Source organism: Felis catus, chromosome B2 (genome assembly GCF_018350175.1).
Source record: "Felis catus isolate Fca126 chromosome B2, F.catus_Fca126_mat1.0, whole genome shotgun sequence".
Lineage (NCBI taxonomy): Eukaryota > Metazoa > Chordata > Mammalia > Carnivora > Felidae > Felis > Felis catus.
Genome location: NC_058372.1, coordinates 57,474,441 through 57,489,366, shown reverse-complemented (window position 1 = coordinate 57,489,366; position 14,926 = coordinate 57,474,441). Strand labels below are relative to the sequence as shown.

At 36.6% G+C, this 14,926-nt stretch overlaps 1 protein-coding gene across 2 annotated transcripts in view; it reads left to right on the top strand.

Moving 5' to 3' along the window:
* LOC109499722 (protein eyes shut homolog) overlaps positions 1-14,926 on the top strand; it is an 866,761-nt gene that overhangs the window by 755,026 nt on the left and 96,809 nt on the right. The window lies entirely within an intron of this gene.

The window sequence follows — 14,926 nt, the reverse complement described above, 5'->3', positions numbered from 1 at the left end:
CTCTGTCAACAAATATTGATTGATACTACGTGTGAGTTGATGGAATGCCATCGTATCAGATGCTGTGGGCAACACAAAACAAATATAGTTTTTACTCTCCAATTTATGGTTTTGAAAGGTGGGAATGGATAAAGGGAGAAAAAAATTCTTTTTATTAAAAAAATCAAAGAATGATACAAAGCTGAATTATAGCAAAGGATTAAGCCTTATTCATCTTTATGTCCCTCAAAGTTACTAGGTGCTGTGATTTTCACCTACTGTGTTAGTAGACTAGTAAATATTTGCTGAATGAATTGCATTAAATTTGTAAAGTCGTGCTCACTGAGGGATATGCTATCATTCCCCAAGCAATAGGGATCCTAATGAATCTAATCCCCCTGTTAATATTTTGAAAATCTTCACTCTATTATAATTGCTCCATAGCTTCTTACCTATACAGTAATTATGGATAGGATTTTTTTTACATAGGTAAGTGTATTAGATATTTTCTTTCCATTTTTTAGAACAATGACTTTGCCATTGTTCAGCGACTTTGCCATTGTTCAGCATTAATTTCTGATTGATCATTTTTTTTATTTTTTTTAATGTTTATTTATTTTTGAGACAGAGAGAGACAGAGCATGAACGGGGGAGGGTCAGAGACAGAGGGAGACACAGAATCTGAAGCAGGCTCCAGGCTCTGAGCTGTCAGCACAGAGCCCAACACGGGGCTCAAACTCATGGACCGTGAGATCATGACCTGAGCTGAAGTCAGATGCTTAACCGACTGAGCCACCCAGGAACCCCTGATTGATCATTTTTTAAAATTATTTTTCACTTTTTTTCTTCTTATTCCTACATTAAGAAAACATCTGATATTTCATAAAAGTTCCGTGCTTTTAATCATGGCCTGCATTATTGCTGATAACTTTATGTGAATCTTTTTTCCTTTTTCTTTGTTGTATTTTGTTAGAGGTTGTATATTCTTTTTTGTAGAAGACAAAATGTTGACATCTTATGTCCTTCCACCAAGAGCATATAGAATTTCTGCTTCCCTAGAAAATAGTCACTAGAAGGATATTTATTTTATCAGTGTAATTATTGGGTCAAATAATATGTTCATGTATAAAAGATTTTGCCAAACTGCCCTTCAAGCAATTTATGTTCCCACTAAAATATGAGAATATAAGAGGGGCCTTTTCTTAAAACTTTTTAACCACATGGGATTTTAAAAAAATGATCTTGTTTTAATTTGCATTCCTTGATTTATAAGTGTGGTTCAGCAATGTCATTTGTATTTCTCTGTAAATCTCTCACTCCTATTTGGTGACCACTTTCACTTGAATGCCATGTGTGCAGGATCCAATGTTAACAATAGTTGGAAAGCAGCCCTGTAGGAATATTTACAGCATTAAAATCAACTAACTATGAAAATAGGGGCTTCCTTCACCAAGCCCCATCCCCTCCAAAAAGTTGTTAAACGTTTGTCAGCATGATGCTACTTGGATTGTTTATTCTTGCCTTACGTTTCTGAATGAGCTCCTTGTAATTAGGAAAAATGCATTTTGGCTATCATGTGTGTTGTGATAAAAAGGATTCTCTCTGTTCCACATTTGTCCTTGTATTTAAAATAATAGTTTCTTTAACGCTTTTCTAAGTTTTATCGAGATACCATCTACTTACCATAATGTATGCCCTTTTAAAATGCACAGTTCACTAAAAACATCACCACTGTCTAATATCAGACATTTTCATCACCCTAAGAAGAAACCTGTACCCATTAGCTTTCACTCCTCAATATTCCCTTGCTCCAGCCCTGGTAATCACTAATCTATTTTTTATTTCTATAGATTTACCTATTCTGGACATTGAATATAAATGGAATGGTATAATATGTGGCCTTTTGTGACTGGATTTTTTCACTTAATATAATGCTTTTGAAGTTCATCCATGTTGCAGCATGTAACAGTACTTCTTCATACATTGTTGGTGAGATTCTAAAATAGTGTAATGAATTTGGAAAACAGTTTGGCAGTTCCTCAAAATGTTCAACAGAGTTACTGTATGACCCAGCAATTCCACTCCCAGTACATACCCAAGAGAAATAAAAACATATATCCCTACAAAAACCTGCATAGGAATGTTCATAGCACTTATTCACAATAGCCCAAATAAAATGGAAGCAACTCAAATATACATCAACAAAAGAATGGATAATCAAAATATTCTGTATCCACTTGTAGAATCCATTTGTCTTTCGATTTTGTTTTCCCACATTTTTGGCATAAAAAAAGTTTTCAATTTTAAGTGACCAAATCCATCACTCTTTCTCTTGCAGCTTTCTTTTATTATAGCCAGTTTGGAAATGTTAAAATTATATTGACCCTTGCTTTTTATTTGTAAAACTGCTGTGGTTTCTTTTTTAATTTAACTTTTGTATCCAGCTCGAGTATATCTGGGTATTTGGAGTAAGTTAAAGAATGCTCCTTTAGTCTAATGATTAGTTTACATTAGTAGTTATTGAAATAATCTTTCTTTTTCTCAATAGTTTGAAAAACAACTCATAATAAAAATTTCCCAGGTGTATTTGTGTCTTCTCTAAACCCTTAATCCATGCCTGTGTATATTTCTTTTTTCCTTATTTAAATCATATAGTTAACATATAGTGTAATAATGATTTCAGGAATAGAATTAAGTGATTCATCACTTACATATAACACCCAGTGCTCATGCCAACAAATTCTCTCTTTAATGCCCATCGCCCATTTAGCCCTTCCCTCCACCCAACACCCCTCCAGCAACACTCGGTTTGTTCTCCATCTCCCTCTCTGTTTTTATCTTATTTTTTCTTCCCTTCCCCTATGTTCATCTGTTTTGTTTCTTAAATTCCACAGATGAGTGAAATCATATGACACCTGTCTTTCTCTGACTGACTTATGTCACTTAGCATAATGCAATCTAGTTCCATCCACAAAGTTGCAAATGGCAAGATTTCATTCTTTTTGATTGCTGAGTAATATTCCAATGTATATATATATATATATATATATACCACATCTTCTTTATCCATTCATCAGTCTATGAACATTTGGACTCTTTCCATAATTTGGCTATTGTTGATAGTGCTGCTATAAACATTGGAGTGCATGTGCCCCTTCAAACCAGCATTTTTATATCCTTTGGATAAATACCTAGTAGTGCAATTCCTGGGTCATAGGGTAGTTCTATTTTAAATTTTTTGAGTAACTTCTGCTGTTTTCCAGAGTGCCTGCACCAGTTTGCATTCCCACCAGTATTGCAAAAGAGTTCCTCTTTGTCCATATCCTTGCCAAAATCTATTGTTGCCTGAGTTGTTAATGTTAGCCATTCTGACAGGTGTGAGGTGGTATCTCATCATGGTTTTGATTTGTATATCCCTGATGATGAGTGATGTTGAGCATGTTTTCATGTGTCTGTTAGCCATGTGGATGTCTTTGTTGGAAAATTCTCTATTCATGTCTTTTGCCCATTTCTTCACTGGATTATTTGTTTTTTGGGTGTTGAGTTTGATAAATTATTTATAGATTTTAGGTACTAATCCTTTATCTGATATGTCATTTGCAGATATCTTCTCCCATTCCATTGGTTGCTGTTTAGTTTTGTTGATTGTTTCCTTCACTGTGCAGAAGCTTTTTATCTTGATGAGACCCCAATAGTTCACTTTTGCTTTTGTTTCCCTTGCCTCCAGAGACATGTCAAGTAAAAAGTTGCTGTTGCTGAGGTCAAAGAGGTTATTGCCTGTTTTCTTCTCAAGGAATTTGATGGTTTACTGTCTTACATTTAGGTCTTTCATTCATTTTGAGTTTATTTTCATGTATGGTGTAAGACAATGGTCCAGTTTTCCCAACACCATTTGTTAGAGAAACTGTCTTTTCTCCATTGGATATTCTTTTCTGCTTTGTCAAAGATTAGTTGGCCATATGTTTTTGGGTCCATTTCTGGGTTCTCTATTCTGTTCCATTGATCTATGTGTCTGTTTTTGTGCCAGTACCATAATGTCTTGATGATTACAACTTTGTAATATAGTTTGAATTCTGGTGTTGTGATGCCTACAGCTTTGGTTTCCTTTTCAACTTTGCTTTGGCTATCCAGAGTCTTTTCTTGTTCCATGCAAATTTTAGAATTGTTTGTTTTAGCTCTGTGAAGAAAGCTGGTGTTATTTTGATACAGATTGTGTTGACCATGTAGATTGCTTTGGGTAGTATTGACATTTTAACAATATTTGTTCTTCCAATCCATGAACCTGAAATGTTTCTCCATTTTTCTGTGTGTCTTCTTCAATTTCTTTCATAAGCTTTCTATATTTTTCAGTGTATAGATTTTTAACCTCTTTGGTTAGGTTTATTCTTAGGTATTTTATGGTTTAGGGTGCAATTGTAAATGGGATGGATTCCTTGATTTATTTTTCTGATGCTTCATTATTGGTGTATAGAAATGCAACCAATTTCTGTACAGTGATTTTATATCCTGAAATTTTGCTGAATTCATGTATCAGTCCCAGCAGGTTTTTGGTGGAGTCTTTTGGGTTTTCCACGTAGAGTATCATGTCATCTGCGAAGAATGAAAGTTTGACTTTGTCTTTGCCAATTTGGATGACTTTTTCCCTTTTTGTTGTCTGATTGATGACACTAGGACTTCCAACACTATGTTTAATAACAGTGGTGAGAGTGGACATCCCTGTCATGTTCCTGACCTTAAGATAAAGCTCTGTTTTTCCCCATTGAGGATGATATTAGCTCTGGGTCTTTCATATATGGCTGTTGTGATCTCAGGTTATGTTCCTTCTTTCCCTACTTCCTTGAGGTATTTTTTTTAATGTTTATTTATTTTTGACAGAGAGAGAGAGAGAGAGACAAGAGTGTGAGCAAAGGAGGAGCAGAGAGAGAGAGAGAGAGAGAGAGAGAGAGAGAGAGAGAGAGGGAGAGGGAGACAGAATCTGAACCAGGCTTCAGGCTCCAAGCTGTCCACGCAGAACCTGACAGGAGGCTTGAACTCAAAAACCATGAGATCATGACCTGAGCTGAAGTTGGACACTTAACTGACTAAGCCACCCCGGCGCACCTCTTGATGGTTTTTATCAATAAGGATGCTGCATTTTGTCAAATGCTTTTTCTGCATCTATTGAGACGATCATGTGTTCTTACCCTTTCTTTTATTAATGTGATGTATCACATTGATTAATTTGCAGATATTTAAACAGCCCTGCAGCCCAGGAATAAATCCCACTTTGCCATGGTGAATAATTCCTGTCAATGTATTGTTGGATCTGGTTTGCTAGTATTTTGTTGAGAATTTTTGCTTCCATGTTCATTAGGGATATTGGTCTGTAGTTCTCCTTTACAGTGGGGTCTTTGGTTTTGAGATCAAGGTATTGCTGGCCTTGTACATACCTGCATATATTTCAATTAAAATCACATTGAATTGATAAAATAATTTAATGGTAACTAACAAGTTTAGTATATCAAAAATTCCTATTCAACAACATTGTATGTATTTCTACTTACTATAGATTTATTTTATCTCAATGATTTCAAAGTTTTGTTTACAACTTGTCTATTATATATTTGTGTTATAAGGAAGGGAGAAGGGATTTGGGGAAGATATCTTCTTTTATTTCCAACTCTAGTCTGTCCCTTGTGATAGGTATATTCAGAGGCTGGTAAGCAGCTTGGTGAAAGTAAGGTACTCAGTTCTAGGGGGATACCAGCAGAGTAGATTTCTCCCTTATGCACCAGGCAGGAGCCTGGAGATTAGCATCTAAGAACTCTGAGACCAGATTAAAAAAAAGTGGATCCAGCAGAAAAATAAAATGTAAAAATATAGCATTGATATTAAGAAATTTGAAAATATTATTTACTAAATAATATTAAATAAAACATCAGGGGCGCCTGGGTGGCTCAGTTCGTTGAGTGTCCGACTTCGGCTCAGGTCATTATGTCACAGTTCATGGGTTTGAGCCCTGCATCCGATTCTGTGCTGACAGCTCAGAGCCTGGAGCCTATTTCAGATTCTGTGTCTCCGTCTTTCTCTGCCCCTTCCCCGCTCATGCCGTCTCTCTGTCTCCAAAACAAAAAACATTAATTTTTTTTTAAAAATAAATAAAACATTAATAAATAAAAATAATATAAAATATCAATTACTATTAAATAATAGTAATAAGTAGGTAAGATAAATATAAAATATATTTAATTTTTAAAAATTTTTTGAAGAGTAAGATAAAATAATAGGAAAAGAGAAAGCTGAAAGAAATAAAATAGAACTAAAAGCAAAAGATAAAACTATAGGAAGCAAGTGCCCATATGAAAATATAAAATATTGAAATATAAATGGAAAAAAAGGAATTGATTAAACGAAAATAAATAAAATGTATTAAAAAAACAAAGTATAAAAGAACTTAGCTTTGATAAAAACAAAAAAAATTCCTTGAGAGTGATTAAAGTAAAAAGGTTAAAAATAAGATTAGGAATGAGAATGTGACATGATCATAGATAAAAAAGGAAAAAAAAATTATTAAGAATAAAATATGTACATCCCTTGCAAACACCTTGAATACTTAGAGAAAATGTGGGGCACCTGGGTGGCTTAGTTGGTGAAGCATCCAACTCTTGATTTTGGCTCAGGTCATGATCTCATGGTTTGTGGGATCAAACTCCGGGCTGAGCTCTGCACTGACAGCATGGAGCCTGCTTAGGACTCTCTCTCAACCTCTCTTTCTGCCCCTTCCCTGTTCATGTTCTCTCTCTCTTTCAAAATTAAACTTTAAAAAAATATTTAGCGAAAATGCATGTTTATCTGCCAAACTATAAATACCCAAACTCACCCAATGAGTGAAAAATAATTGTTTAATTACTATATTAGCATTTTACAACTATTTTTTAGTTTTTTAACTTTTTAAAGTGTATTTATTTATTTTAAGAGAGAGAGTGTGTGTGTGCAAGCAGGGGAAGGGCAGAGAGAGGGGGAGAGAAAGAATCCCAAGCAGGCTTCCCTAAGCTTGGGGCCCAACATGGGGCCTGATCTCATGACCAGGAGATCATGACCTGAGGCAATATCAAGAGTCAGATGCTTAACCCACTGAGACACCCAACCTACATGATTTTTTATTTTTTAAGTAAACTCCAACCCCAACATGACCACATTCTTAGAAGAGAAGAAAATGTCACAAAATACCAATTTTGTGAAAAATTGAAAAATATATGAAAAATATAATTTCAGTAAAATTTCAAAGTGTTTAAACTTCATAGAGAATAGTATATATAAAAGCAGCCCATTAATATCCAGTAAAAATATTTTAAAAAGAAGAAATGTGAGGGCAACTTGCCTTGCCAGATATAAGAATATTCATTAAACCACTGTCATCATTATTAATATGGTACTGCTATATTAAGATACAAATAGGTCAGTAGGACAAAGACACAATCCAGAAAAAGATCCCAGTATGTATGATAATGCAGTCGATGACAAAATTGCTGTTTTATTCAATTATGAGAGAAGGTGTTATGTAATAAATGGAGCTGTCACAACCTCTTCTCCAAGTGAGAAAAAATTGAAGTTGGACCTTTCTTATATTATGTACTAAAGTGAAGTCTAGAGTTATTAAAAACGAATACAAAATATAAATCAGTAAATATCTTGGAACCAAATCTTGGAAACTACACATATAACCTATGGAGAAGGGATGGTTTCTTAATCAAGACAGAAAATTTTGGAGCTTTAAAGGAAAATATTTGGATAATATTTAAAAAAATTAACCTTTGAGTTGCAAAAAGTAACACATCTAAAGTCTTAGAAGAACAGTAGATTTAGAGAAAGTATTTGCAATATGATAGACAAAGAATATAATATCTAGAGAGTTAAGAACTGTAAAAATAAAGATAAACTCAAAAGAAAAATGAATAAAGAATATTAACAGATATTTCCGACATATAAAAGGTGTTCAAACTCATTAGTAATCAGAGAAATGTAATTAAAGTAATATCTAGATAAATTATTCTAGATCTAGAATATATTCTAGATCTAGAATAATCAGACTGTCAAAACCTAGAAAGAGCAATGCCATCTATGACTGGAAGGGATGTGAGAAAAATACACATATTTTTGGATGGAAGAAATTTGAATTTTTAGAGAATTTAGAATGCACTCTGGCCAGAAGATCTGAAGCCATGCAAGCCCTTACCATTGACTTTGCCCAATAAAAATGACTTTAGGGGGCGCCTGGATGGCTCAGTCAGTTAAGCATCCAATCTCAGCCTAGGTCATGGTCTCACCATTCCAGATTTCGAGCCCCACATGGGGATCTGTGCTGATAGTTCAGAGCCTGGAGCCTTTTTCAGATTGTGTGCCTCTCTTTCTCTCTCTCTCTCTCTCTCTCTCTCTCTCTCTGTCCTCCCCCCCCTTTCAAAAATAAATAAACATTAAAAAAAATTAAAAAAAAAAAGAATGACTTCAGAAGTGGCACTTCTGAATCTTCATTTCCCAATGGCTACAGAAAATCCTGACCCCTGATATAGTTTCAGGACTTGAGGGGGATTCCCTGGCCACCAGTGGTCAGTTGATTACATTGTGGTAATGGCAAGAACTTGTCCTATTATCCTGATTATTTGCTCTGCCAGTCATGCTTCTTCTAGCACTTCTACTGAAAATCTTGGTCAACACAGCTTAAAATATGGTATTCTGTGCACCATAACTTCTAATCAATGGACTTTTTTTTAACAGAAAAAGAAATCAAAAACAGATACTGGTCCTATTATGAAACTTACCATCCAAAAGTTGTTGGCTTTATTTTTAAGTATAGGTGGCATAGAATGTTACATTAATTTCAGGTGTATAACCTAGTGATTCCACAAGTTTATACATTATGCTGTGCTCAGCACAAATGCAGCTACCATCTGTCACCATACTACACTGTTACAATATCATTGACTATATTCCTAATACTGTGCCTTTTATCGCTGTGGCTCATTCATTCCATACTGGAAACCTGTATCTCCCATTTTTTCCTCTATTTTGCTCATTCCACTGCCCTTCTCCCTTCTCCCTGGCAACCATCAATTTGTTCTCTGTATTTATATCTCTGATTCTGCTTTTTGTTTGTCATATGGTTTTTCCATATTCCACATGTAAGTGAAATCATGTGGTATTTGTCTTTCTCAGTCTGACTTATTTAATTTAGTATAATACCCTCTAAGTCCATCCCTGATGTCTCAAATGGCATGATCTCATCCTTTTTTATAGCTGCATAATATTCCATTGTATACGGATACCACATCTTCCTTATCCATTCGTCTATCAGTGGACACTTAGCTTGCGTCCATATCTTAGCTATTGTAAATAATGCCTCAATAAACATAGGGTACATCTTTTCAAATTAGTGTTTTCATTTTCTTCAGGTAAATACCCAGTAGTGGAATGATAGGATCATATGGTATTTCTATTTTTAATTTTTTGAGGAACCTTCATACCTTTTTTCAGAGTGACTGTATCAGTGGACATTGCTACCAACAGTGTACAAGAATTCTTTCTTCTCCATGTTTTTGCCAATGCTTGTTATTTCTTACCTTTTTGATTTGGGCCATTCTGACAGATGTAAGGTGCTGTCTCGCTGTGATTTTGATTTGCATTTCCTTAATGAACGTTGATGTTGAGCATCTTTTCATGTGTATTTTGGCCAAAAATGTCTATTCAAGTCCTCTGCTGATTTCTTAATCAGATTGTTTTTTTGATGTTGAGTTGTATTAAGTTCTGTATATATTTTGAGTACGAACCCCTTGTCAGATGTATCACTAGCAAATGTCTTCTCCCATTCAGCAGGTTGCCTTTTTGTTTTGTTGATGGTTTCCTTCACTATCCAAAAGCTTTTTATTTTGATATAGTCCCAATAGTTTATTTTAGCTGTTGGCTTTTTATAATGGTAAAATAGTCTGTGACATTACCTCTAGGCCACCTTTCAGGGTCATGATACTGTTTCGCAAGATGCCATGTATGCTTTGAAACTGTAACTGATTCACAAAGGTGTGTCCTCAACAGCCATATTACACAGATTCAGAGACTATGGGGTTGCAGAAGGGAAGTCCTTCTCATGATTACCTCTGAAAACCTTCTCACAACTTGCACCTCTCCCTGAGTCTGAACCCCAGTAGCTTAGAAGCTTTTGGCATCCAGAAGAGAAAAGCTCTTACCAAGAAACCCAATAAATGATCCCACTGAATTAGAAACTACAACAGCCACATCCCATTTTAGGCTTTTCATGTACTGTGTTCACATACAAATAAATGGGCTGTTGTCCTTCAGCTGAAGATGTTGCCCAGAATGACTGATCACAATAGACACAGGAAGGAGATTTATGTGTTCATTCGATACGTGTGTGTAGAGAGTCTGTTATGTGTCAGACATTGTTTAAGTGCTTGGGACACCACGGAAAACAAAAATGAAATCTTGCCTTAAAGTTTGTATTCCAGTGCAGGGTAAGACATTCTAGGGAACTGTTAAAAGGTAATGAGTACTAAGGGCAAACCAACAAATGAAACAAAAAGTAGAGAAGAAAGGGGGAGAAAGGAAAAGCCAGGAGGAATCAAGTTGTTCTATAAGATTTAAAGGTTTTTTGGTGGCAGGACAGCACACTCAGATAGATAAAAGGTGGAAAATTTATCTACTTAATGAAAGAAGGTTGTTACTCAGGGCCACAATGCTGGGTTTTGTCCTAGGGATGCAGTAACACTTAGCCAGAGCTATAGAAGATAGTTTATATGTGGCAGCTGGGGTGAGCTAGGTTTCAAGTGCTCCCTGTGGATTGGCTAACTTGAAAAACTTCTCGGGCTCTGGGCCATAGGGGCTATTCGTGTTGTCTGGTACCTGGCCCCGGGTGATGAGGGTGATGTGTAGTGGTCTGGAGCCCAACAAGTGAAGTGTTTGGGAGTGTGGACTTAGCTTCTCTAGAAAGGGACTGACCAGCCTCTAAGCAGGGCCTCAAAACTGGGTCAAGACAGCATTTTTAAAGTTATACTGCACAGGGGAAAGAGGCAATTAAATATGGTGGACAAAGTAGGACAAGATAGGCCTCAATAAGAAGGGAAGATTTAAGCAAACATGGAAGTGGGACAGTTAGCTGGCAGGTGAGGAAAAGTATTCTGGCAGAATTCAAGTGATTCTCTAGGCCAAAAAAGCTGTGAATGTAGATGAGGGGGAAAAAAGGTTACATCTTTTTGCCACCCCCAACAGAAAGTTAACAAACTCTCAATTATGAATGGCAGCAACAAACCACAGGAGTATCAGCAATAACCATGACTTCGTCACTGAGAACAACCAGATCTCTATTTATTACATTATAATTTGTTATATACTATATTAAAATATTTTTGTGTTCATCACAATTTGAAATTGCTATAGTTATTATACCTGCTGGTAGGTCTTGTTATTTATATGCATTATGAAAGAAGCATAATTTTACTTTATTACAAAGTTGTTGTTGTATTTTATTGAGTATACTTCAAAAAGGTAGCTTCTTTTATAATCCTATGTATTTTACTTCATGAATCTGGAAACATTATTCTGATGAACATTGCCAGTGGCTTCACGTAACTGCTAACGGAGGCCAGGATGTACGTGTGCACACACGTGCATACACATGCACACATCCAAAAGGTGAGGTGTCCGCTCTGGGGCACTTCCTCACATTTCTAGTATTAAGAGTTAATAGAGGCCTCATGAAGCCCTAGCCAACAGGCCTGCCATGGCTGAGGCTCTCAGGAATAAAGGCTTGCATCACCACACCAGGTGTAGAATCTCATCAGTGCCAGGGCTAAAGGAAGAATGCGGTAAGGACACTACATGCAAGGAGACAGCACTCAAGGAGGAGAGTTATAAGATCAGAGGGGACCTTCTGACCAATTCTTGAAGTAAGGATTATAGCCTCAGCGTCACTTTCATGGCAGTGGATGCCACTCATTTGCCTGTTTTCTCTGAAATCCATGTTTCAGACATGTGCAGACCACAATTTCCCTACCAAAGGAGGAAGACCAGAGAGTAGGAGGAAGAGAAAATTGACTGTATTTATCTCCCCTCCCCTGCTTCTGGTGGCATGTCTACCAGTAGCCATATCTACTACGAGTTCTAGGCCTCCCCACCGATGGTCCCAGGTTCTGATGAGCAGCCCCAGTCAAGGATCCAGCTCCAGCCAGGTGGTCTGGCTCCTGGGTTTTTAAAACACCAGGTCCTGGGGCGCCTGGGTGGCTCAGTGGGTTAAGCATCTGACTTCAGCTCAGGTCATGATCTCGCAGTTTGTGAGTTCGAGCCCCGTGTCAGGCTCTGTGCTGACAGCTCAGAGCCTGGAAACTGCTTCAGATTCTGTGTCTCCCTCTCTCTCTCTGCCCCTCCCCTGCTCGTGCTGTGTCTCTCTCTGTCTCTCAAAAATAAATAAAAACATTAAAAAAATAAAAAATAAATAAAACACCAGGTCTTCCCTTTGTCCTTTCAGCCCTGGTGATGGCAGCTGCTTTTAACTCTTCAGCTGTTGCCAGTGTCTGGGTGGCCTCACCATCTCCCATTTGTCTTTCTTGTTCCCCATTATAATTAGCAACCCACATCAAGTTCCTTCCTTTGGACTACTCTCGTGGACTCAGGTGAGCAGCAAACCACAATAGTATTAGCAGTACGTTTGATTTTGTCACCAAGAAAAATCACATATATCATTGCAGCTGTCATGTGCTACCTGGTCTCTATATAAAGTACGTGGGCTTAGTAATGTTGAGACATTACCCATAACAGGACAGGATCACAGTATAAAATGAGGAGAAACACCTACTATGCAGAGATCTTGGACTCAGAACAAAATGCAATAAAAGGAAAGACTTTGGGGGCACCTGGGTGGCTCAGTCAGTTAAGTGTCTACTCTTGGTTTCAGCTCAGGTCATGATGTCACAGTTCTTGGGTTTGAGCCCTGCATAGGGCTTTGTGCTGGTAGCATGGAGCCTGCTTGGGATCCTGCTTCTGGCCCTGCCCCTCCCCTGCACTCTGCCTCTGTCTCTCTCTCTCTCTCTCTCTCTCTCTCTCTCTCTCTCTCTCTTTCTCTCTCATAAATAAATAAATAAATAAATAAATAAATAAATATTTTTTTAAAAAAAGAAAAGACTTTTAAAAGACCCCATTTTGGGGAGCCTAGGTGGGTTAGTCAATTAAGCATCTGACTTCAGCTCAGGTCATGATCTCACAGTTCATGAGTTCAAGCCCCGCGTTGGGCTCTTCTTCGGATTCTATGTCTCCCTCTCTCTCTGCCCTTCTCCTGCTCATGCTCTCTCTTGTAAAAATAAACAAACATTAAAAAAAAATTTTTTAAAGACTCCATTTTGCAAAGGAGTGTGACTTTTAAAAATTATATATAGGATTGTTGTATTATGTCAGAAGAAACTTTTTATTTTGTCTTGCTTTTTGTTTTTATTGAGATATAATTGGCACATAATATTATATAATTATATTATATTAGTTTCAGGTGTACAGTATAATGATTCTATATCTGTATATATTGCAAAATGATCATCACAATAAGTCTAGTTAATATCTGTCACCATGCATAGTCACAAATTTTTTTTCTCGTGAAAACTTTCAAGATCTCTCTTAACAACTTTTTTTAAAGATTATTTATTTTAAGAGAGAAAGCAAGTGTGAGCAAAGGAGAAGCAGAGAGAGAATCCAAATCAGGCTCCGTGCTGTCAGTGCAAAGCCTGGCACACGGCTTGAACTCACAAACCATGAGATCATGACCTGAGCAGAAATCAACAATTGGACACTTAACCAACTGAGCCACCCAGGTGCCTCTTGGCAACTTTCAAATATACATTATATAGTCATCATGCTCTGCAGTACATGGTTGTGACTCTAACTGGAAGTTTGTACCTTTTAACCCCCTTCACACATTTTTTCCCCCTTTCCCACCTGTGGCAACCACCAATCTATTCTCTGTGTTTATGAGCTCAGTTTTTGTTTGTTTTAGATTCCAGACAAAAAATGAGATCATACAGTATTTGCCTTTCCCTGTCTGCCTGACTTCACGCAGCTTAATGCCCTCAGGGTCCATCCATGTTGTCACAAATGGCAATTTTTTCCTTCTTATTAATGGCTGAATAATGTTCCATTATACATATGTATACCACATTTTCTTTATCCATTCATCCATTAATGCGCACTTAGGTAGTTTCCAAATCTTGGCTGTTATAAATAATGCTGTAGTGAATATGGGAGGGCATTTATTTTTTCAGTTAGTGTTTTCACTTTCTTTGGATAAATACCCAGAAGAAATACTGGATCGTATGGTTAGTTTTATTTTTAACTTTTTGAGAAACCTCCATATTATTTTTCATAGTGGCTGCACCAATTTATGTTCCCACCAACAGTTCACAAGGGTTGCCATTTCCCCAAAACCTTGACAACACTTGTTATTTCTTGTCTTTTTGATATGTCATTGTGGTTTTGATTTTCATTTCCTGGATTAATGATATTGAGTACCTTTTCATGTGCCTGTTGGTCATTCATATGTCTTCTTTGGAAAAATGCCTGTTCAGATCCTCTGCCCAATTTTAAATCAGAAAAAAAAAATTTTTTGCCCATGAGTTTTATGTATTTTTGTTATAAACCCCTTGTCAGATATACGATTTGCAAATATTTTCTCCCATTTAAGAGGTTGCCGTTTTATTTTGCTAATAGTTTCTTTCTTGTGCAGAAGCTTTTTAGTTTGCTATAGTCCCACCTGTTTGTTTTTGCTTTTGTTGCCTTTGCTTTTGGTGTCGATTCCAAAAAATCATTGCCAACCAAGATCAATGTCAAGGATTTACCATCTGTGTTCTTTCAAGGAGTTTTATGGTTTCTGGTCTTATATTCAAATATTTAATCCATTTTGATTTGATTTTTTGTGTACAGT